The sequence below is a fragment of the Syngnathus floridae genome, chromosome 17, assembly GCF_059516105.1.
Source record: "Syngnathus floridae isolate MCC-2025c chromosome 17, RoL_Sflo_1.0, whole genome shotgun sequence".
In the NCBI taxonomy this organism is placed as follows: Eukaryota; Metazoa; Chordata; class Actinopteri; order Syngnathiformes; family Syngnathidae; genus Syngnathus; species Syngnathus floridae.
The window spans coordinates 12,355,001-12,377,166 of NC_142429.1; the positions used below are offsets into that span (position 1 = coordinate 12,355,001).

General features: G+C 51.1%; 1 long non-coding RNA gene across 6 annotated transcripts in view; it reads left to right on the plus strand.

Annotated features, from left to right (window-relative positions):
* Nucleotides 1-22,166, plus strand: part of LOC148384678 (uncharacterized) — a 114,124-nt gene that overhangs the window by 34,157 nt on the left and 57,801 nt on the right. For all 6 annotated transcript variants that reach the window (XR_015853281.1, XR_015853282.1, XR_015853277.1 and 3 more), the window contains 3 exons: nt 822-914; nt 1,163-1,273; nt 3,682-3,805. This is a non-coding gene — a long non-coding RNA (uncharacterized LOC148384678). The remainder of the gene's footprint in view (nt 1-821; nt 915-1,162; nt 1,274-3,681; nt 3,806-22,166) is intronic.

The window sequence follows — 22,166 nt, forward strand, 5'->3', positions numbered from 1 at the left end:
AACTTCATTTTGCATTCTCGCTATTTACAAGACCACTACAAGATTCTTCAGGCATTTTTTTGGTCCCCACAATGCAATTTTTTGCCCCATCAAACTCGCTCATGTTTTTTGTCGGTTGCCCGAGTGTTTACCTCTCGCCATCTTCCATCTGCTGTAAAAAAAAAAACGTCTCATAGTTGATAGGAGAAAATAGAACTAAACTTGCCTATCGTTATCTGCCTAAATCATCTCCATATTTGTTTTGCATTGTTTGGGGCCAGAGCGACAAACCCAAAGCCTCTGCCGCCGCCGCCGCCGCCGCTGTGGCGTTATCTGCAAACAGGCGCAACAACTCCTCAGACTCGGGCGCCATTATGTCGATGTGTTTATGCTCGCTAAGCCGCCCGTGCGCGGGGGCCGAGCTGCCGCCGCCGGTCACCGCGGACGATAAAGCGCCGTCATAATTGCTTTAGCGCTTTTGTTGTGCCCGCCAGGCGCTCGCCGGGGAGACTTGCAGGTTAGTGCAGATAAAGCCGACTCGGTGGGATTCGCTCTCGTGCCACTCATCTGGAAAGAATCCAATAAATGTAATAGAATGTCGTCGTGGGCTGGCTGGTTGGCCGGCCGGCAGGCAGGCAAGCGGGCTGGCGGGCAGGCGGGCTGGCGGGCAAGCGGGCGGGCGACGTGTTGCGCCTGTTTGCCGGGCTGCGCCGTGCGTCAACATCAAGTTCCACTTTGTACAACATGGCGTGACTTTCTGTCAACTTGGTGAAGGAGGTGTAATCGTTTGAATTTGCAGCTTTCCCCACTCAAGTGCATGTGTGTGTGTGTGTGTTGCCTAGACAAATGCTGAGCAGCCAGATGAACACCAGCGACGCCCCGCAACCTGGACAAGATGGCCGACAACCCTTGGGCAGAGGCTGACGAGCTCTCAGGTGTGCCATTTAATGAGATCGACGACACAATGTTTGCAGTTATTACAGTTATTTTATGCTACATGCTATTATAGCTTAAAGTGAAAATCTGTTCCTTTTACTTTTGGTTGCTTATTAATTATTTGAACAGCGCTAATTGATAAATTGTCGCTGCTATTTGCGGACGTCAGTTCATTTCACCCGTCTACCGGTCCATCAATTGTCAGACTTGCTTAAACTAATGTATGATTTGAATTTCTTTTCCATAGTAACTTGGGAGTTGCTCAAAAGGCTCAAGTTAAGAATTGAGACTTGAGCTGGACATTTGTGACTTGAGCCGGCCAGCCAGCCACCCACCTCAATGGCGACTTCATCCATGGGTGAGTTAGGACGTTCGTCTTCACTTGGGCAAATGTCTTCTCCCACACACATTGTGACATTGTGCCATAAAAGGAAGTCATTAATTTTCAGTGGGAGCCATTTTTGTCTCCTGAGGAAATTTAATTAAATCCCCAGATCAGAGTGTTTCTCCACCATGTTCTATCGGGCCGTTTAGCAGTACGGTACACCTCACGTTAATCACCATTCTGGCTAATATGCAGCTTATTACTGTCACTGCATGCTTGTGCCGTGGCGTGGCGTGGCGTGGCGTGGCGTGCATTTCGGGTTGTTGACGAACTGAGGAAACGTTTGTCTGGAAACATGCAAGAACGTTTGTCTTTGATTTCAAAGACAATTGGAGTCTACAATGGACCATTTTTGACTCTTAAGCGTTTGAAGTCCAAGACACTTTTGAGTTTTTACTCAACCCAACTGCATTTTTGAATGCATCCAAGAAAATGTGGTGTCTTTGAAGCCAAGCTCCGTGTCTTTGTTAGCGTGACTCACGCTGTATTACAAAAAGGCTGAATGGATCATCAAAATCATGGCTGGAGAGCCCCAAGGTGCTCCCCCATGCAGATTCGGGCGCCCCATCCCGCTCATTAATTGTCGTTACGGCCGTTATGACAGTTTAATTTGCGGCGGCGAGATTGGCCACGGGGGAGCCGGCGAAAGCGTCATCGGGACCGACGAAACGAGATCAACAAAGACAAAATCGTTGTTGGAGGACAAATAGTGTAAGCGGTTGGGGGGGGGGGGGGGCTGTTGCCAATAATTGGCGCCCCCTCACAATGTTTATAATTACAAGCGTAATTATACGTATGTGGAGGAAAAATCGCTCCACGACATCTTTACGGAAGGAAGCCGCTTTCCGTCATTATTTCTGGAGAATAGAGGTCAAAAGACACACACATACACAAGCGCTGTTTGCTTCCGCCGGATAAACACGACAAATGTCACTAAAGGCCAAGCCGGCACCCGAGGGCGTCGGGACGCTGACCAGCGCCGCCCGCGGGGGGTCCAAAAAGACCGCCGTCGCCGCCGGCAGGCAGGCAGGGTGATGGATGCATCAGCAACTTACTCAAACAATGCACAATGCTTGGCAGCGGATATTGATTTCCTATTGCTATTGATATGCCGTTTCATCAAATACTGTAATGAGCTCAAAGCTAAGAAAGTGAGAAATGGAGTCCACTGAAGCAGAGCTGTTGTGTAAAAGCTTCCCCACGTTCTCCTTCCTATGAAACGCGGGCTACGTTAGATGTGGCGTGACAAAGTGATGACTTATTTTGTCGGGTGTCATCGCGCACGCGCGCGCGCCAAAGTCAACGGCGGCTCGACTCGGCCGGCCGGGCCAGCTGGCGGCAATGAGCAAGTACGGTGCAGATGGACCTTGCAAAGATGCTTTGCGTGTTTGTCTCCTTCTGCATTATGTTTGCCGTCATCGCTATCATTCTTCTTATCTGGAGTCAGTCGAAAAACCTAGAAAGAAGTTTTCCGTTTTGTGCTATAATTGGCAAAAATACAGTACGCTATTGTACGCTTTCTTTAATGGATATTGTGATGTAGATAGGCGGACGGACGGACGGGCGGACGGACGAATAATGCAGCTTGATCAGTGTGCCGTTGGTCTTTTGGAGCAGCGCTTAAACTCGAGACAGACTTGTCTGTGTGTCTGACCTTCCTCTCACACGAGCTGAATTTAGTAGTCATCGTGTCTTTGTGGGTGTATGTGTGTGGGGGGCCTTGTTTTGCATGCTGTACAAGCCTGTCGCTGCCTCGCTCCCTCGCTCCCTCCCTCCCTCCTCCTCCGTGACGAGGCCCTGTCTCATCGGAAAGCAAGGGAGGGGGGGGGGGGGTCAAGCACCAGATTTGACCGTTTTTGGAAGGGTAAAAAGGCTATTTATATTTTTGAACTGAAATGAAAAAGGATGCATTTTTTTTTAAAGGTCGACAGTTCGGTCCCACATTTTCCTTTTAATATTTGCAATTAATGATTGATTTTATTTTTCATCCAATGAGGATGACATTTCTCTGTTGCTAAAGGTCAAAGACGCCTGCCTGCTTTTCTGCTCTATTTGTGCATCAGCTCACTTGCTTTCAATCAAATGCGGCCAAACTTAACTTTTCCTTTATTGCTGTCATTAAACAGAGGACATAAGTGAAATATTGGGAAACCAGACAAGTGTTGTACGTAAAATGAGCCCCAATTGTCTTAGCCATAGATTATGCCTGCTGCTGCTGCTGCCGCTGCTGCCGCTGCTGCTGCTGCTGCTATAAAGACTTACTAAATGTTCCAATTTCAAGTCCATTTATCATCCTGCGAGTGAGAGGCTATTACAGATAGATGCGTGGCCTCCAGATCCGTCACGCTAACCCCGCCCGGTCCTCCTCTCGCATTTGACAGGTGAAGGGTGCTCGGGCCTCCAGGGCGGATGGATAGCGACGTGAAGAGCGATCGGGCGTCACAGCGGCGCCGACAGATAGCGGGCCAACGCGTGGAAGGATCGCACTCCATTTGTCACAACTGAGTGAGTCATACTTTTTTTTTTCCCCTGCTGATTTAAAGGCGATACTGTACCTGCTCACAGACGGCATTTTGAGGCGCTTCATCCTTTTGCCGGAGGATTGTCGTAGCGATTAGGGGAGCCAGGCACAAACAAACAAACAAACAAACAAACAAACAAACAAACAAACAAACAAACAAACAAACAAACAAACAGTAATCCACAGTGAAGAGTGTGCTAATAACATGAGATGCTGATATTAGTGGAGGGAAAGAGTCTTGCGTGCGTGCTAATTGCTTTGTGTGCTGAAAAGGCGCCCGAGCGATATTGCCATGCTGCGGGTGTTTGGCCGCCTCGTAAGTGCCGTGCAGCGCGGTGGAGACAAGCTCGTATATTAAGATAAGCTCCAAACGGAATGGAATTGTATTTCCCCGGCGGTTCAAAGCGTGCACGCGCACACGGGCGCTTGTAAAGGCGCCGTGGATGAAATTTGGCTTTAATGAAGCGCGACTTATTGCGCACAGGCACGGGCCCGCTGCGTGCGCTCTTATCTTACTTGTAAGCTGCCTTAAAACAAATGATTTGTATCGATTATCATTTGATAAGTTGTCAAAGGAAATACACTGATCAGTTTTCAAGTCTTCAAAAGAAATGTCCAACCTGTTGGTTTATCAATCCAGAGTTATTTACCCAGCCAGCCTGGAGGTTCCGGTCTGTGAACTCTTGATTTATTTGGGCCAAAATAATTTGGCCTCCTCAAGGTTGAGCGTGTTCACGTGCTAAGCTCAGCGCCGGCCTTAGTCTGTTTATTAAAATGCGGCCTGGCCAGCCTTCCTGTAATGAGTCTCTGCGATGGACTCGCGTTGAGACGTTGCTCATTAACAGATGCCAGGAGGGAGGACGGGAGATGCTAGGTGATGTGAGAAGGTCACAAGTTAAAAAGGAAAGTTTCCCCAAAAATCTGCGTCTTAAAGCAACTGCTGGCTGCTTTGAAAAATAAAAATAAAAAAGACAATCGCTAAGATTAGCGCTTGCTTGCACTTTTCACGTCAGCAATGCATGTCTCAATCGGAAAGCACTCGTAAATATTTTTCAATCTAGTTTTGGCCACACCGTACGAGCTGACGTTCATGTGAAGTCTTTTGGGGTTACAAATGAATTTCCTAACTTTTGCCAAGTATCCAACTAAGTTTGAAAGAGTTGTAGCCCCAGTTAACTGTTGCAGCAAAGCGGAATTTATCTGCATTGAGCCGCTCCAAACATTGCGGTGAATGAAAGCCTCGTTAAGCGCTACGCACGTCTTGGCCCGATTAAAATTCACCCTCTGGACTTAAGAGTAGCGGCTAGCTGAGGCTGCGCTCTCGGAGCAAAAGGCCACGACCATGCCTTATTTATTTCGTCTTGGACCTGCTTGGCCTCATGCAATATTTACACCGTCAAAAAGTCACTTGCTGGGCCTGGAGAGAACGTTTTAGCGGCCGTGATTTTTGCCCGTGGAAAAGTAGGACGGGAAGCACAAACTAACGGGAACGGGAAGTCGCCCGGCCATTTTCTTTTGCCTTGCTTGCCGTGCTCGCTGTGATATTTTGCTGCTCTCCTCACAAGCGGTTGCTTATCCTGGACAGTTTCATTGTCAAGCCTTTACGCCTAGGCCAAGCGGTGTCAAGGTTTGGCCACGAGAAGGTCACGAAATGTGCTCCTCTTTGCGGGATTGTGTCAACATTCGCCGAGGAGAAAATACTCCTCTGCTGGAGTTATTGTCGTGGCGGGGTCGGCGACAGCCAGCAATTAAGGCCAAACACTGGCCTCTATTAGTAAACTGGAGTGTTTTGTTGACTCGGCGGCCTCGACCTTGGCGTGCTTTTTCTCTCTGGCGCCGCCGAGGTTTTCGCGCGGTCGCGCCGCTCGGAGTCGTGGCACGTCGCCACCGAAGCGTCTCAGCTTCCACCCCCCCCGGGGAGGTGTCTGACATTGCATTCCTCTCGCCTCTGATAAATCCAATTTCCCCCCGCTCGCTTTCTGTTCTTAACACCTTCGTTTGCGTCGCATCCATCCGTACAAGCACCCCCCCTCCCCTTCGGAGACAATCTCTCCTTCGCCGTCCTTTCGCCGTCTGTCGGCGGCGGCCTTTTCTCGGCGACTGAGCTCCCTCAAGCCTCCTTCATCTACATGCCGCCGTCTTATTTCTTGCTCTTTGGGTCCGGCGAGGTGTAATTGGGTTGTGCCGTGGCTTTAATCCGTAGCCTGCTTGTGAATGTAAAGCGAAGCCCGCGGGCGCTTGGTTCTCCCCACTTAGACACACATTTGAATATCGAGCTTCTATATGCTCGTCCTGTACATTTTCGCGGTAGTGTGGGATGGGCACAACCTTGTGCGCGCGTGGCGGCGTCCTGCAACTCTGTTGGCACCCAGCGAGCGAGCGAGCGGCTTCAGCGCTCTCCGGGTGGCGTGTCGACTAGATAATTAGCCTTGGGCTAATTGATAGGGGCTTGAATCAAGCTTTAGCCGTCTGTCCCTGATGAATCACACTCGGCTACATATCATCTTTGGAGACTGCTCTTTCGCTCTTTGGCTGGAAATCCTCTTTCGCTTGAATGCATTGAAGGCGCACGTATCTATGGGTCGGTCGTATTTAATGGTTGTTTTTGTGGCAGTCTGTCAAAATCGATCAGCAAAAACGGTCCGTTGATGATGCCACGGGGTCATTTTGACGGTCAAACATGGCGGCAAGAGGAGAGAAGCTTCATTTGTGTGTGTGATGCTGGCTCCCATTTGAGGCGGGCCAGCAAATCCCTCATTTTGCCAGCATGCGCAGGATGCCAAGCGTCATGTATGAGGTGGCTCGCCCTTCAACAGGCTTTGCCCGACCTGTTCTCATCAATGGAAGCGGGGACAGCAAGTCCCTTGGCTTAAACCGGTGACTTGATGAAATCGCTGTTAGCCAGCCGCCAGGCGCATCCTTCTTTTCCCAACGCCTTCCTCAAAAGTCATCCGGAATTCTCATCACACCTGAGCCCAGCCAGATTGCACATCTTTTTTATTGACTGCGTCTCACACACACACACACACACACATACACAGTGAGGAGAAACATACCCCAAAAAATCTTCTATCAAAAGCCCAAAGTGACACCATGCCGTGTGTTTTGTTTTTACCGCCTGTGTTCTCCTGCATTCCCCTTCTGTTTATTCTCCAATTTCACACCTCGTGAGAATTGCTCTCATCTTTCTCTGATTTTTTTCTTTTCTTTCGCTCTTTGTTGCTGCCGCCCCCCTCTCCGTGCAGGTCCAGTTGTGTCTGTCTCCATAGGGGGTAAATAAAAATATCTCTCTTGCGCTAATTAGTCGGCCCTGTCTGTGAACCTTTACGCCTCTTGCTCACCTTTCACCGGGTCCAAATGAAATCTAAACGGTGATTCCTCCATAGAAACCTATCAGGCGTTGACATTTGCATTTAGCTAGCATTAGCTTTTGAAATCTTTTTTGACATCCGATCCATTATTATTTTGTGTGGGAAAGCGAGAAAGTAGGTTGAACGCCGGCGGTGGTCGTGGAGTCGTGCCTCGCCGCTCCACTGGGAATCCATTACGGACTGACGACGTGAGGCGCATGACAAACAAAGCAGCGCCGTTGATTATAATGAAGGAGTCGGAGAAAAGACACTTGTGAAACACTTGTGCTGATGGCGCGTGTCCAAGAGAAGAATTCACACTGTGATTTGGAGAACCGGTCATCAGCCGACTATTATCTTCGTCCGTCCGTTTTGGACGTATGAGCTAAACGTGACGAAAAAGAGCAAAGCAAAAAAGTTTCCATCTTGAAAAATAAGAACCATATCCTGCACTAGCCTTAGCCAGTCAGTGCCCCCCGCCCGCGTGGCACCGTTTTGTGGCTCGAAAGCGCCGACTGGCCTTCAAGCCCCAACGATAGCCGTCCGGACCGCGCCGGGGTCTTAGGAGTCGCCAATAAATTCAAGATGAGAGTGGAGGCGCGCTATTTACACACGGAGCGGACCACGAAGTGCCCAATGTTGGTTTGCGGCTCACCGGAAGCAGATATTAATGCGCTTTTGTAAGAAGGTGGGCTTTTCTGCCTTCGTCGGCCCACCCTCGCTTTGAATAAGAAAGCCGGATGATGAGAAAGTAAAGGGAGCCAAGGCAAAAGTGAAATATATACGGCCATTGAATGGAAATGAAGGACGGCCAATTTCCAGGGGCCCCGCCGTTGGCTCGTTGGCTCGCTCGCTCGCTCGCTCTGTATTCGCTGCTATGCACGTTGGGCCGCGCGCGGTCAAGTGACGCTCAGCTGCCTCGCATGCGCACGCAACAAATTAATTCCACTTTGCTTTAAAGCCAGAGCCTCTCAAAATGGGAGGAAGAAAAAAATCCATTACAAATGGGATTGCGTCGGGCCAATTCTTTCATATGTCAGATGTATTATCCGTTAAGGGTTTACGCTCCCGAAGCTGGAAGACTTTTAATCATCGGCCGCGTCCAAATGGAAGCGGCAGATCATAAAAGAACACCATACGACCAGCCCAGAACGATGCAAATGAAAATCCCTCCATGTGCAGCTGTGCAGGGACAACAAAAGTGGCCAGGCCAGGCCAGGCCAGGCCAGGCCAGGCCAGGCCAGGCCAGGCCAGGCAGGTGTGTAAAAGTGGAACATTGCGCGTTTCGAAGTAGGAAGTCCGAGTCCCAAGCGCTTCCCGACATGCACAAGGCATCCCTCCATCCATCCATCCATCCACTGGGCCTCCAGATTCTTGCCTTGGTCCCCCCCCATCCCGCCTGCCTCCCTAAACCCATCTGTCGGTCAGCGCAGACGCACGCGCCATTCCAAGGAGCGGAGCGGTCGGTCGCCTGGCAACGTGGCTCAGCCTCCCGAGCATATTTCCCACTTTGCCGGAGATCTCCGCTTGCAGCCCAGCGTTATTTCATTACGGCTTTGGGTTTCCGCCTTTTTGCTCTCCAGCCACCTGCTTTTATTGTAGCCCTCCGCAGCGGTGGGTGTTTGCCGGGGGGAATATTAAAGAGATCAGCGCCGCTGAATGGGGACATGAGAACGTAATGAGCAGGGCTTCGCGGCTGCAACAGAAACAGACGACGGACGGGCGCGCTCATTCTCCAACGCCGTGACCTTGGCCTCGCATCACGTTGGCAAACGGGCGCTGACCCAAACCTAGTCCAATCAAACCAAAAAAGTGGTGGATTTTTGCTTCAACCTTTCATTTCCATCTTCTCTTGTTCATATCTATCCCATAGTGGCAGGCAGAACATTGAAACGATGGCAGAAGAAAACAAATCAAACTCGAACGCAACTTAAGGTTGCTCGTATCGTCATCGGTGCTTCCATTTTTTTGCAGCAGCAGCGTTCGTCGTCAAAACAGTCTTTGATGTTCTTCTCTTGGGTCCGTTCCTTCTTTTGAAAGAAATGGCGCGCGCCTTGTTCATCCTTTGATGTGTACACCCAGGTCTCGTTAGAGCCCGCCATTATTAGCAAATGATCTGATGCCAACATTGTTGTTTTTTTTTTTCTTCCTTAACCCCGATGGAGATTGTTGCAATCATCTTTCCAGGACGGCTGGCCACTCTGCTGAACTTTGCTGTCCTACTGGCGTTCCTTTGAGGCTTCATCCTTTTTAAAAGCATTGTTTTCCAAGCGCGACATCATTCCCGTCTTTAGCGAAGCATCCGATGGCACTGTGGCGAATTTACGCAGAAATGGAGCTAAACTTAGTTCACTGCAGAATAAACGGTTGTAACATGGCGCTTCCTCATTAGAAGAAGGGTGTCGTGAGAGTAGCGCTATTTTATCTCCTCAAACATCCGCCTGATTAAATAGGAACAAATTGCGCTGCGATTAGCACATCGGGATAGCGCGCGCGGCTACGCTGTCACCTCTCGGGAGCTTAGCGGCCGCCAGATAAAAAAAAATAAATAAATGAAAGTGAAAATGACAATTCATTTGAAAGGGAAAATGTGGAGAATGCCATTTTAGCCTCTGGACGTTTTCTCCCGACCCGCTTGACTGGAGTTGAGGCTTTCGATGCCTGTCAGTAATCGGAGCAGCGTTGTGGATTAATTCGCTTGATTGATTTCCTCACATTTGCATATTAATGAGAGAGCAGGTAGCACCAGCTCAAAAGTTGCTTTTTGGGAGATTTGTCACTTTCGGCGTGCCAGTGGAGGTCAGTGTGTGCCTTGCGCATGCATTTCCATATTTTTACATGTGAATTTTGAGACTCCTCCTTATCAGGGCTCCTTTTCACTTGTTATTACAGCGGCGACTGGCTGCGCTTTGATTTGCTTTGAGCTTAATAGAAACTCTGAAAATGGCTTAGTGGAAAATATTGTGAATGACAAATGGAAATGGCTCCGGGCCTTTGGGTTTCCATTAAAAACAAAGTGGAAAAGTTGACCGATTAGCCGGCTCCGCTCTCCGGTGGGACTTTGCTGTCGGAATAAAATATTCCCAATTAGGACCGTGTGCTGACCAGCCGGAACAAACAGTATCGAGAGTCGAGTATCGTTTCCGATCGATCGGTGACGTCGAGGTGGAGTCTTTGTCTCACTTGTGGCCGAGTTTACTTTCCAAATGACCTTTGAGAGTTGAGACGTGGCCGTTAGCTCCCAGAAGGCCTCCGGGAAACGCTCCCGCTCGGGTCGAGATCGCTGCCATCATTTGTGACACTTTTGATGACGGAGGGAGCGACAGATTCATGCAAAGCATGCCGGGCGCCGCTGTTTGTTCTCGCCGCGGGGCTCGGACTAAATCACCGCCGCTTTATGGGCCACACGGACAGAACATTAAGCCCGGCGCTTTTTTTTTTTTTGTAAAGGTTGTCTGCCTCTTAAACTCCGTCAGCCTTTATTGATGTCTCTCTCTGCTCGTCTGGTGTGCGGAGATTTGCGACGCGGCCCTGCTTTAAATTCACTTGTTGGGCAGAAGCTGTTTGTTATGTCAGAGGGATGCGGGAATGAGGATGTGCAGGGCTGGACTCTGCCGTCTACCGAATGACACCGCAGATGAATGTGTCACTGTCTCAGATGGCGCACAGCTACAATGTCGTTTTGCACGTTTCATTTATTTTTATTTGGTTTTTATTTATAACCAACACCACTGACCAAATTGCATCACGAAAATATATATATTTTTTTTCTTTTCAATATTTCAAATGTTCTGATGGCGGATGCAGCTCAGTCGTACCTACTGAAGTGTCTGGCTAGCATGCAATCGAGCCAGCCCAGTGCAAATGTTGCCTTTTCGCTTCCCCTCAGTTCCCCAGAGCTCGCTGCTAAGTGCTAATTGTAGCGCGGCAGGAGGGGGGGGGGGGGGGGGGTTGCGAGGGTTACATGCTATTATAAAAAAAAAAAAGCGGATATTAGCCACCATGCTGTGCTGGCAGCGCCACTCTTGACCTGTCATCTGTGAACTGGCTCTGCCAGGAAGTTGACTCAGCGTGACACAGTATGGCCGAGAAAAACAAAAGTTCATGTTCGTCAAAGCTGATTACATATACCAATCATGGAAAGCATCACTTTTAGTCCTTCAATAAATTTTGCGGCCATGACATTTCCTTTGTATTGTCCCATTTGGAAACGTATGTATCATTTTATGCACCATCAAGCAAGTGTTTGAGTCATTTCACTTTAAGCAATTCTGGTTGGTCTCTTGTGAGTCACTTCTTGGATGTCTTTTTCCCTGACTCAAATGGTCATCATCTCGGTGTGTAGAGGCAGAAAGCTGAACCGGTTTTCCACACCGCCCCCCCCCAATGGTAAATCCCCCTTTTGAGTTCCATCCTTCATCCTTGGACCCTGACAATTATTGGGTCTCCGCATCAGAGCTCAGACTCGGAGCTCAGGCCTTTTTTTTTTTCTTTTTTTTTTTAACTTCTTCCCCATTCTTCTGCACTGCAGGTTTTGGGCTACCGCTTACTCGTTGGTCCTCTGCAGCAACGGCTTTTGTAACCGCGAGGTAACAGATGCGCCCGGTAATCCCCGCACAGCATCCCCCATTGCCCTGTGCGTCCGTCCGTCTAAGCCGCCTTCCACCCGTTCAAGCCCTCCCGGACCTCGGTGCTCCTCCGTCAGCTCCCCCACACAAAACCTTTGAGCTCCTCCCGCTCTTTAGTGTCTTCTCCGCTACGATCTGCGCGGGTGCGACAGGGCCGGCCGGACAGAGGCCGGGTTGAGGCTCTCCGTCTTCCGGCTCAGCGCTGGCGCCGGCCTTCTGGACGGAGCAGATGGTACGAGAGAGCCACGGCCCTGGAGGAGACGTCCTCTAAGTTTGGAACGGGGCCAAACTCCATCAGGCCCATCAGATGGACCTGTGAGATGTCGTCTGTCTGTGGAAAGTATGGATCGTATGACAGGATAGTTTGGGAGAGTCGTTGCTGGAGGTTGTTGGTTATGATCCAATGATGAGAATAGTTTTGAATTCAGTTTGGTCCAAAATGATTGAAACTATTGTCGCATTCCTTTGCTGCCTGCGCCTTCCATTTTGATCCAGTCCAAACAAGCGTCGTCGTCGCCGGTGCCCCAAAAGCGGCGTAATTACCGTGCGGCTTAGGTTACACTTTCATGTAATTAGAAAAGTATTGCATCTGTTTCCATAGCAACCGCCCAAGACTCCACGCGGGCGGGCGGGCGGGCTCGCCTATTTTGTATGTGGCTGCTCGTGTACACAAACGCAAAGCCAATCTCGGCGCCAGGCTTAGCTTGATCCTTGTAAGTGCACAATATGACGGATGTGTTGGACGGAGAAAGAGATTGAGATGAAAGTACGCCGCCGCCACTGCCGCGCGGGCGCGTGTCCCGCAGGAGGAAAGATTTCTACCTTAGTAGGCGGAGAATTAATGTCTCCATCAAATCTTCCTGCCAGAGTTTTGCCATCCCGATGAAGTCTGCGTCGTGGCTTTGTCGTCGTTTGGGGCTACCCTCGTTGTTTTGCTATCCCGAAAGCGTATTCGTGGCTCTTTGGGAAAAAAAAATCATTTCAAATTCATTAATACCACAGGGAGCGAGTCAATGAGCTCGGCTTTCTCGTTCCCTTCATTGTCGCCGTTCCCCCGACGTCCCGCGTTATTAAATATTCAAATCTCCGCTGCCGCCGCAACGGCTCTGTTTAGCCAACGCTCGGGGGAGTTCGCCCAGTCTATTAAGGCGCACATTATTGCCAGCCGCGCGTTTGTTTTGCAGGGGTCCTGCCTGGGCACGTGCTAATTGCTGAAGGTCTCCTCGTTATCTTGCCGCAATGGTCTTCCTGGTTGTTGGATGCTAATGGGAGATTTTGCCTACGCTTCCTTCCTTCCTTCCTTCCTTCCTTCCTTCCTTCCTTCCTTCCTTCCTTCCTTCCTTCCTTCCTTCCTTCCTTCCTTCCTTCCTTCCTTCCTTCCTTCCTTCCTTCCTCCCCCCCCCCCCCCCCGGCGGTGGCGATATGAGCCCGCAGCGCACGCCGGGCACTCTCATTAAGACACCAGCGCCGGTATTAAATTCGTAGGCCGGCTTTCATTTCACCGGCACAGCAAAGCGCGCACACCCACAGGAGACTTAGGGCAAAGACTGGATTACACTCCCATAGCGTGTGCACGTCTTTGTGGCTTTTGAGGAGATAAAAGGCTTGTTTAGGAGAAGGCACGCCTTCCTCTTCTCTCGCCACGGATTCATCTCGACGGGATGCTCCGAGAACGGATGGAGGGAGAAACGGCGGCAGCGGGGACAAATGCTTGGATTTGCTCACGTCATCTTTGGAATTGAATTGACAATTCATCAAAACGAAATTAGAAATGACTTGCGGCGTAGCGTCGGCGCTTTCTCCGGTCGACGGACTCTCAGTCGGATCTCGACTTTAACGGTCTGGAGTCCAGATCGCGAGGCGAGCGCGTGGCAAAATAAATAGGGTTAACCCGCAATTAAAACCCTGTTCTGTGTCCTGACACCCTTTATTGTTCTCATATCTCTGCCCAATTACAGCAGGCGGCAGTAATTACGCCGGGCATTAAAAAGTAATCAAGTTATACGAGCGCGGGCCGACCTGACAGGAGTCTGGCGGGTGAGAAAAAGGAGGAGGAGGAGGAGGAGGATGTGGCGCTCATCCGTGCCCGCCAGGTGAATCGTCAACGCCGTTGTCCCCGGTGGCCCGAGCCGGACCATCAATCGGCGTGCCTGCCGGGCGGCCGTTATTCTGCGGCGGCGTAGCCATGGAGACGGGGGATATAAATGGCCGCCCCCCTCTTTGTAATGGCTGTTAACAGATTTAAGTCGGGCACTCCGCTCAAGGCCGTGTGAGACAGCTGCATTAAAACAACTTGTTTACGGTCTTGTTGGCCGACCGTGCCTGCCTGCGTGCGTGCGTTTGTTTGTGTGGGCCGGTCATGAATAGCCGCTAAACGTGGGGTCACGAATGGGAGCAAGGCAATCTGAGCTTGGAAATGAGCCATGTTCTTTCTGGTTTGAGCGGCGAGCAGGCCCTTGGCCCTTCGGATGCCGCCGCCTTCCTTTTCTTACGTGTCAACACGGCCTTTGTGTCGCGTGTTTGTCTCCACCGGAAAAGTAAGGAATTAGCGGCGGCCGAGGAGGAAGGAGGACGACGAGACGGTCGAATGGGAGGGAGGAGGACCTAAGCGTGTGAGTGGATGATCCCATCTAATCTGATCAGAGCAGCTTGTCTTTTCGATTTCCATATCCAGAGTAGGCGCCCCCCTCCCCATGCCGCTTTTGGGCTCTTGTCAGACGTCCCCGAGGGGGCTCCACTGAACACCGCGGGTCTTGAGTGATCGCGACGGCGGCAACTCGAATTTCGTGACAGTCAGCTCACCGGCCGGAGGTTACTGAATGGAAGCCAAAAAAAACAAGAAGCTTTCATGTGACTTCCTCACAGGTGCAACGGCAGGAACACGTGTTTCACGTTTTGGCACGCGCCAAATGTTTGGCCGGGCTGTGAAAGCGCCGCAGGTGTCTCGCTCTGAGAAAGTGACATCAACAAACACGCTTTGGCCAGCTTGAAAATGTTTGAAGATTCCTGCTTTCGCCCGTAGTTTAGACCTATACCGAGAATAGACAGCCGGATTCATATCCTGCCGGGAGCGATGTTAATATCCTCCTTACTGGCTTTTTTTTAAAAAAGAGATGAGGCGTGCGCAAGCTAACGGCACGCGCAAGCCAGCGACCTCGACACGTGCCGGTTCACCGCCGAGCCCGGACGGACGAGAGCGAGTCCGGTCGGCAAGCTGCCGTTCGGCTGGCTCCTCGTTTGCCGCAACTATGATGGATTGGACTTGTGGGTGTTTGTGCCACTTGTGTACGTGTGGAGATTGAAGCGTGTGCACGCACACGCGCGTGCGCAATGACACGCTTCTGGATTTGATTAAACGCGAGCTCCGCTGCCGCCGCCGCCGCCGCCGCCAATGAGGAAGATGATCTGACTCCCGCGTCGGCGTTATTAGGAAGGCATATGAATATTATGAAGGCGTCTTCGGATCGGAGACGCCGTGTCGCTGAATATTTGCCGGAACCTCACGGGAGCTCTGGGTAGATGAGGAAGCAAGTGGACTGTGTAGGATGAGCTCCCCCTTCTCCCTCCCACAGTCAATTGAAAGGGTGAATGATTCCAACGCCATGATGTGACACTATCAATTCCAATCTTGATGAGAAGCGTTCCCCTGCTTGTTTGGATCAAACTTGGTTGCCAAGGTTACATTCCAAGGCATTTCCTGGGACATCGTATCGTATCCATCTGACTTTTGTGGCCTCTAAAAGGCTTTCCTTTCCCCGAGAGCCTTTCCGCCGGCACGCGCTCATTAGTTAGCTGCCATCTTCTCCCTGATTAGGGATGCAGGAGCTCGGCCGACGGCCGGGTGGCAAACACTCTATCAAAGCTCAGCCCTATCGATCGGACCCTCGGCGAAGTCGGGAGGGAGTCCGCTCCCGACATCGTGACGAGTCGCGCAAATGTGGCCGGCCGCTAAATGAGGCTGCTTGGTAAACTATTTCTAGTTGACTAAAATGGTACATTTCGGTCCTGATCCGAACGCAATCCACTTCTGCTCTCGGGTCTGCGAGGTAGGCTCAGCACCATCCACAGGTGTGGGGGGGGGGGCTTTAAGCCATCAATTAAGCTGCTGATTTGTGTCGGACTTTGGGCGCTGGTCGGCTGGCTGGCTGGCTGGCTGGCGACGCTCCATCCACCAATGCTGGGAGTACTCAACAAGCCATTGATTGGTGGAGCTCAGACAGATCGATGATCAGCCTGCCTCCCTGCCTGCCTGCTTGCCTGCCTGCCTGCCTACTTGCCTGCCTGCCTGCCTGCCTGTCTTCAACTGGGCCAGGGCGGACGGGCAGACGCTCATTTGCCAGTTCCCATGGGAACACTTGGGAACCCCAGGAGGAAATAACACCTCAGCGGCAACCTTTCCCGACATTTCATTTGGAGTCAAACAATAAGCGCTTTAATTCCGGGGGCTTGCTTATTATTGGTTAACTTTTTTTTTTTTTTTGGAGACGCTATGACAAAATAATGAATTTCTTTTGATTAAAGTTCTCTCTTGGAGAAAGCTCCATCCAACGCTATTGATTTCCATTAAAATTCATCAAAGTTCTCATGGTGGTGGTGGTGGTGGAAGGTTTTTTTTGTTTTGTTCTTTTCTCCCCGGCTTTGAAATTACCAACCGATCCGGGGCGAAGAGCCGAAGAGTCGTCACATTCATCAATCGAGCCCTCGGCCGCCGCCGCCGCGCTATCAGCCGCTAATAGTCCGAAGCATCGTCGGGCGGGCGTATCGGCGGAGCCGGCAAAAGTTTAGAGCCGCATCTTCTGATTCATCAATCTCTCAGCCAGGCCCGCAGCTCTGTTGTTCCCTGCGCTGCAGCCCTTGAATTGTTTCAACCATCAATCTGGCCTCTATTAGATCTCGGCTGTCTGCTCGATGGCCACGTCGACGCCTCGGAGTTATGGCCCAGGCGGGAGCTGATGGAGATGCGACGGAGGGAGGGAGGGAGGGAGGGAGGTTGGGTGGGGGTTTAGAGATGGACGAGGGGGATGGCTGCGCGTGTCATTTTCAAGTCGCCGTCGGTCGGTCGGCGGGCGGGCAGCGTTCTCGTCGGCCGTAAAGAGTCCCGCGAGGCCCGATGTTCGGGCCGTAAAACCAAATTAAAATATTAAATCTGTCAGGGCCTGTCCCATAAATGCGACCATATATTACTCCCCCCATCCATAAAAGTGAAAAAGGGTCCAGGCATTTTACAAGGGGGAGACGAGCAGGCTTCTTTTTAGTTAGGACCATGCGTCACGCCGTGAACGCCCCCCCCCCCCCCCCAACCCCCCACCTGTGGACGAAGGTAATTATTCAGCGGGTGGGTCGATGCCGAGCAGCAGATGCCGCGCGCTCTTGACAAATAGGTGTCGAGCCGTACGGACTCAATTTCTGTTGCCATTCAAAAAAAATGACAAAAGGCAAATTCCAATTTTATAAAAGCATGGAGTTCCCAGATCTTGTTTCCCCTGAAGAATGTGTCAGGATGTGCGCACATTTTCTCCCGTCTGGCTCTCCCTGAGATCAGAGCCATTAGCTTTAGCAGATGCTAAGAATGTTGGGACAGGCGCTCAGCTAATTGGCTGGCAGCTGGCCGCAAAATGGCCGCTCGCCATCTTGCAACAAAAAACACTTCTGCTCCTTTCTTATATCTTTTTTATCGGTCGCCGTGGCGTGCTTACTCCACTCCAGCGCAAAATAGAAAAAAGCTTTGACAAGCAGGATTAAAAGTAGTAACGTGGCTCCTGTTTAATTGGGATTAGGAAAAGATTTGATTATGTTCAAACATGTAATCCCCACGTAAACACCATTATGTATCTTGTGAGAGAAACAAGCGTAACCTTGGCACCGGCGTGGAGTCTGGGGGGATGGATGGATGGATGGATGGATGGATGGATGGATGGATGGATGGATGGATGGATGGATGGATGGATGGATGGATGGATGGATGGACGGACGGACGGACGGACGGACGGACGGACGGACGGATGGATGGGTATGGATGGATGGATGGATGGATGAATGGGCCTCAGTGCCACATAGCACCGACTTTTACTTTTCGGCCTGGAGATTGGGATTCCCGTCCGTCCGTCCGTCCGTCCGTCCGTCCGTCTGTCCTTCCTTCCCTGGTTGTTGCTGTTTCTCCTCTAGTCTTCCTCTCCCGACCGGCTTAATTAGGATGTGGGGGAAGATGCTTGTCGCTTGAGTAAGCTCGCTATCAGATGATTAATTGCTACAGGGGGCTGGGGCGGGGGGTGGGGTGGCCGGCAGAAGACAAGGTTGCCGGATGCTGCAAAGCATTCTCTCGCCGTTCATCTCTGTCTGGTTCCCCCTCCTCTCGTGCCCTCTCTCCTTGTAAACAACAAAGCCCGCTCGTTTCCTTGGCTGACCTGCGCCGTTTGCGGTCCAGGGTTCTCCTCGCCCGGCGTTAATGAAGACAAACGGTCATCGGCGAGCGGGCGCCATCGCCGAGCAGCTGCTCGCGACCGCGATGATCATCATCGCCTACACGCGAGTCATTAACGTAGCCGCAAATGTCCGCGCTCGCGCCTCGATCCGTGTCGGATTAGCTGGCACGTCGCGGACTTCGTCTCGGGTCGGCCAGAGGGCAGAAAATCTATTACGCCATCGGTCGGCCGCCGTTTAGCTGCGGGTTTGCTCGATTTAGATTAATGGGGTGTCGCTGGGAGAGTTGCTCATTCATAGCGGCGCCCGGCCCCAAGCTTGACCCAAACGCGCTGCTCTGTTTTTCATGGCCAAACTCTGGTCTTGGAGTTTGTCGGCGCATCGGCCGAGGCAACAAAGCGCTGCCTCGGCTTGGCTCGGCTCGGCTCGGCTCCTCCAGCCTTTTGTGTCTTTTCCCGGATGATCGCTTTCTCTCGACAGCCGCCCTCCCCCAAGGCCGACCCCTCCCTCCCGCCCTCCCTCCCTCCCTCCCTCCATCGCAGCGAGATGTCGGCGGTGGCGGCCGCTGCCGTCGCTTTGTCTTTGATGGATGGCCGACACACGGGAGGAGCGGCCGCCCTTAATAGGCACGGCGGATTGAAACGTAGGGGAAGTAAATGTTAAGGGCCTCATAAAACATCCATTCCCCTGGCCCCTTTGCACTCGGCCGCCGCCATCAGCCCCCCTCCCAAGCCCTCCCCTCCCTCCTCCTCCTCTCCCTGCCGCATCTTCATCTTTGTGTCTTTAAGTCCGAGCCCCTTTCACAGTGCCTGTCAAAGGCGCTTTTTTTTTTCTTCTCTTTAACTCCACAACAAACGGGCACTGTAATGAGTGGAGGCTGGTTGTTGAAGGCAAAAATGCATTTCCCATATTCAGAGGTGCAATCACAGCTGTGTCGGTGTCTGTTTCACACTCCCCACCAAAGTCGCTGTTTTGTGTGAAAAGGAAAGACAGACGTGGAAGGTGTCTGGTGAATAGCTCAGCTTCCAAGCTAGCGTCTTGATGGGCCCTTCCTACCTACCGCACTGCTCCGTGTGCGCTCTGTGAGAAAGTTTGGCCCTGCCCTGGGATCATGTCCCCGCTCGGGGTGGCTTGTACGGATGTGAAGAAGAGATTAGCCGGATTTGCGCCCTTCTGGAATCCGCGGGCAGGAGACAAATGCTAAAACAGTCGGCATGGATAAACCCACGCTGTACGCCCGCCCGGCGTGTTTTGCGAGGGAAGCTTTTCAAGCGGCGCCTCGGAATCACTCCATTCTCCGGTCAAGTGGAGTCAAGGACGATAGCTGAGGTTGCAAAGTGAATGGAGAGGGCGGGCGGGCGGGCGGGCGGGCGGATTGACATTGTTATCCGGAGCCTTGACCCTGCTCGTTATTCCGATGGCCCGACTTGTTTGCTGCCATCGCGTCTTCAAAGCCGGACCCTAAATTGAAAGTACCTTGGAGAAGCACGTTGGTCGGGCGGGCGGGCGGTGAATGAACCAACCGGCAGCCCATCACAGCCCATTTGTCACGGGTTGCCTCCCCCCCTCCCTCCCTCCGAGAAGCCTCAATGGCACCATTGAAAGGCAAAATACGAGCGGCGGAATCATTAAGGTGAAGGTCGGCCGTGAGTTACGGGCACGCTACGGCGAACGGCATCTGCTCCCCGACGGCCTATTATCTATCCCCCTTTTCACCGCCACCCGGGCCTGTCAAATGGAAAGAAAGTTTGTCATAATATTTTCTATGGCACAAATAAAAACATGAATTGGTAAGGCAATTGTTGATGTTCATTAGGGATTCATAAACAAAAAAGCCAATCATAAATGCTGTCCAATGAATTGATTTTGTAATATTCTACCTATGACAAAATGTAAAAAAGAAAGCAGTGTTTTGTAGTCTTCCAATTTACAAATGTATGCGACGTGCTTTCCTTTTGGCCATCACTGCGCAGTACAAAGAAGCACTTCAGCGCTGAGCCGTATAGTCGTTGCAAAGACTTTCTTTTCACGTCAAAGCGAAACAGCGGCCGGGCTTTGAGGCGCTATACAGCTCGGGAAAAAAAAAGAAGAAAAAAAAAAGCACGAAAATGGGAAGGTGATTGCAAGAGCGCACTTTACCGTGACCTTTCAATAACAATGGATTTCAACCCCCCCAAATAAAAAAATACGTCTAAAGTAGATGAATGCACTTCTGACATGGAAGACAAAATAATGTAGGTGGCCAGCTTCATTTTTGTTTTTGATTCAGTCCCAGTATCCCATAGCAACGTGAAATCTGGTGGAGAGGTTGATCATGAGTAAACCCCCAAAAAAACAAAGACAGGAAGTATGCCGTTTCCCATGAAAGAGCAAATATTCATCATTCCCATCTACAACTTGACCAGATGGATCCATATGTTGCTTGTGCTTTCTGTCAGCCGTTGGTTGGCCCAGCAGGCTTCAAGTCTCAGGTGCCTCCGCCAAGCATTAAGTGGGATCTTTGTTTTATTGAAAAATGACAACACTAAGCTTCTCGCTCGCTCGCTCGCTCTCTCCTTGTTTGCCGCTCTCCAGCCGAGAGGAAACAAACGATGGAATTTGACAAGGAAGCCAGGGAGCAAATGAAGACTAATACGTTTGTGTGAAGCTGAGTCGGCACAAGTTTGGATCTAGTGCTAATGGTGGCAAAACAAAAGATTGCTGCTGGAAGAGGGAATACTGCTCCCCTTCTTCTTTCATGGCATTTTTGTTCCTTTTTTAGCCCGCTTCGTTCTTGCCTCTGCCAAGGTAGTTGGTCGTCAAAAATGGGAAACACTTTGGAATTTGACACTTGGATCCAAATGATTTGGATTTTTTGAAGAAAAGTGTCTTGATGCGGGTGGGGTGGCTGGCTGGCTGGGTGGCTGCCTGCCTGCCTGGCTGCCTGGCTGGCTGGCAGGCAGTCCCCTTGGGAGGGAGGCAAAGCAGCGCAGTGGCGCGAGGAGCTCTGTGAGAATTTGCCACAAAAAAAATGGTTTCGGAATGTGTGCAAAAGCCATTTTTGACAGACAAGTTTGCGCGACGGGCGTCTCGTCCCGTCGACCCCGAGGGCGTCGGTCCTCCCGGGGGGAGAGCGCCCGGCCCGGCCCACCAGTCAGTCAGTCAGTCTGCTTTGAAGCTTCTCAAAATGGAGCTGCCTTTTGTTTTCTCTTTCATCGGATTGTGTCAAATAATATCGCAATCGTACTTTGCGCTTTCTTGACAGATTTGGCAAATGAACCATGATTGACATTTTCTAATTGTATTTTTGACTTGTGTGTTGAAGTCTGACGTGGCTAAAGCCATGTGCATACAGAGTACACGGCTCACTCATTGGTGAGTGAGTAAAACGGCCCATTGAGATGCTGAGCCACGCCAGCACTTCATTTACCGATCCGGCCGGCCGGCCGGCCGGTCGGTCGGTCGGCCGGCCTCCTTTTTGCGCGGCCAAATGTATATTCCGTACGCAGCTGCTGTGGCACATTTGCATTTAAACATTTTCGCCTGTAGTAAAGAGGACGAGTGTGAGCCCCGCGAAGCGACGCGGAATATCCAAGAAGTGCATTAGAATGCCGCACGCAGACGGCGGTGGTGAGCAATGATAATAAATTGCATTTGGATGCTACCAAAAAGCCCATCAGCACTTTCTGCGCCGTTGCCATTGTGTGTCCGACATGAGCTGCAAGTAGATTGAGTGACGTCGCTGAGATTGTTCTAGAAATTGCCAGTGAGGTTTTTGTGTTGCTTTAAGCGCATGCACATTTGTAGTCTCGAAGCGTATTTATTTGAAGGTTGAGAAAAAAAAGAAGAAGAAAAAAAAAAAGCCTTCTTATGCGGTGGAGCCAATTTTATGACCTGTGGGATGAGATATGTATAGCGGATTAATTGGCTCTCCAATATGCTTTGCTGCCCTCCAGTATTCATTTAAT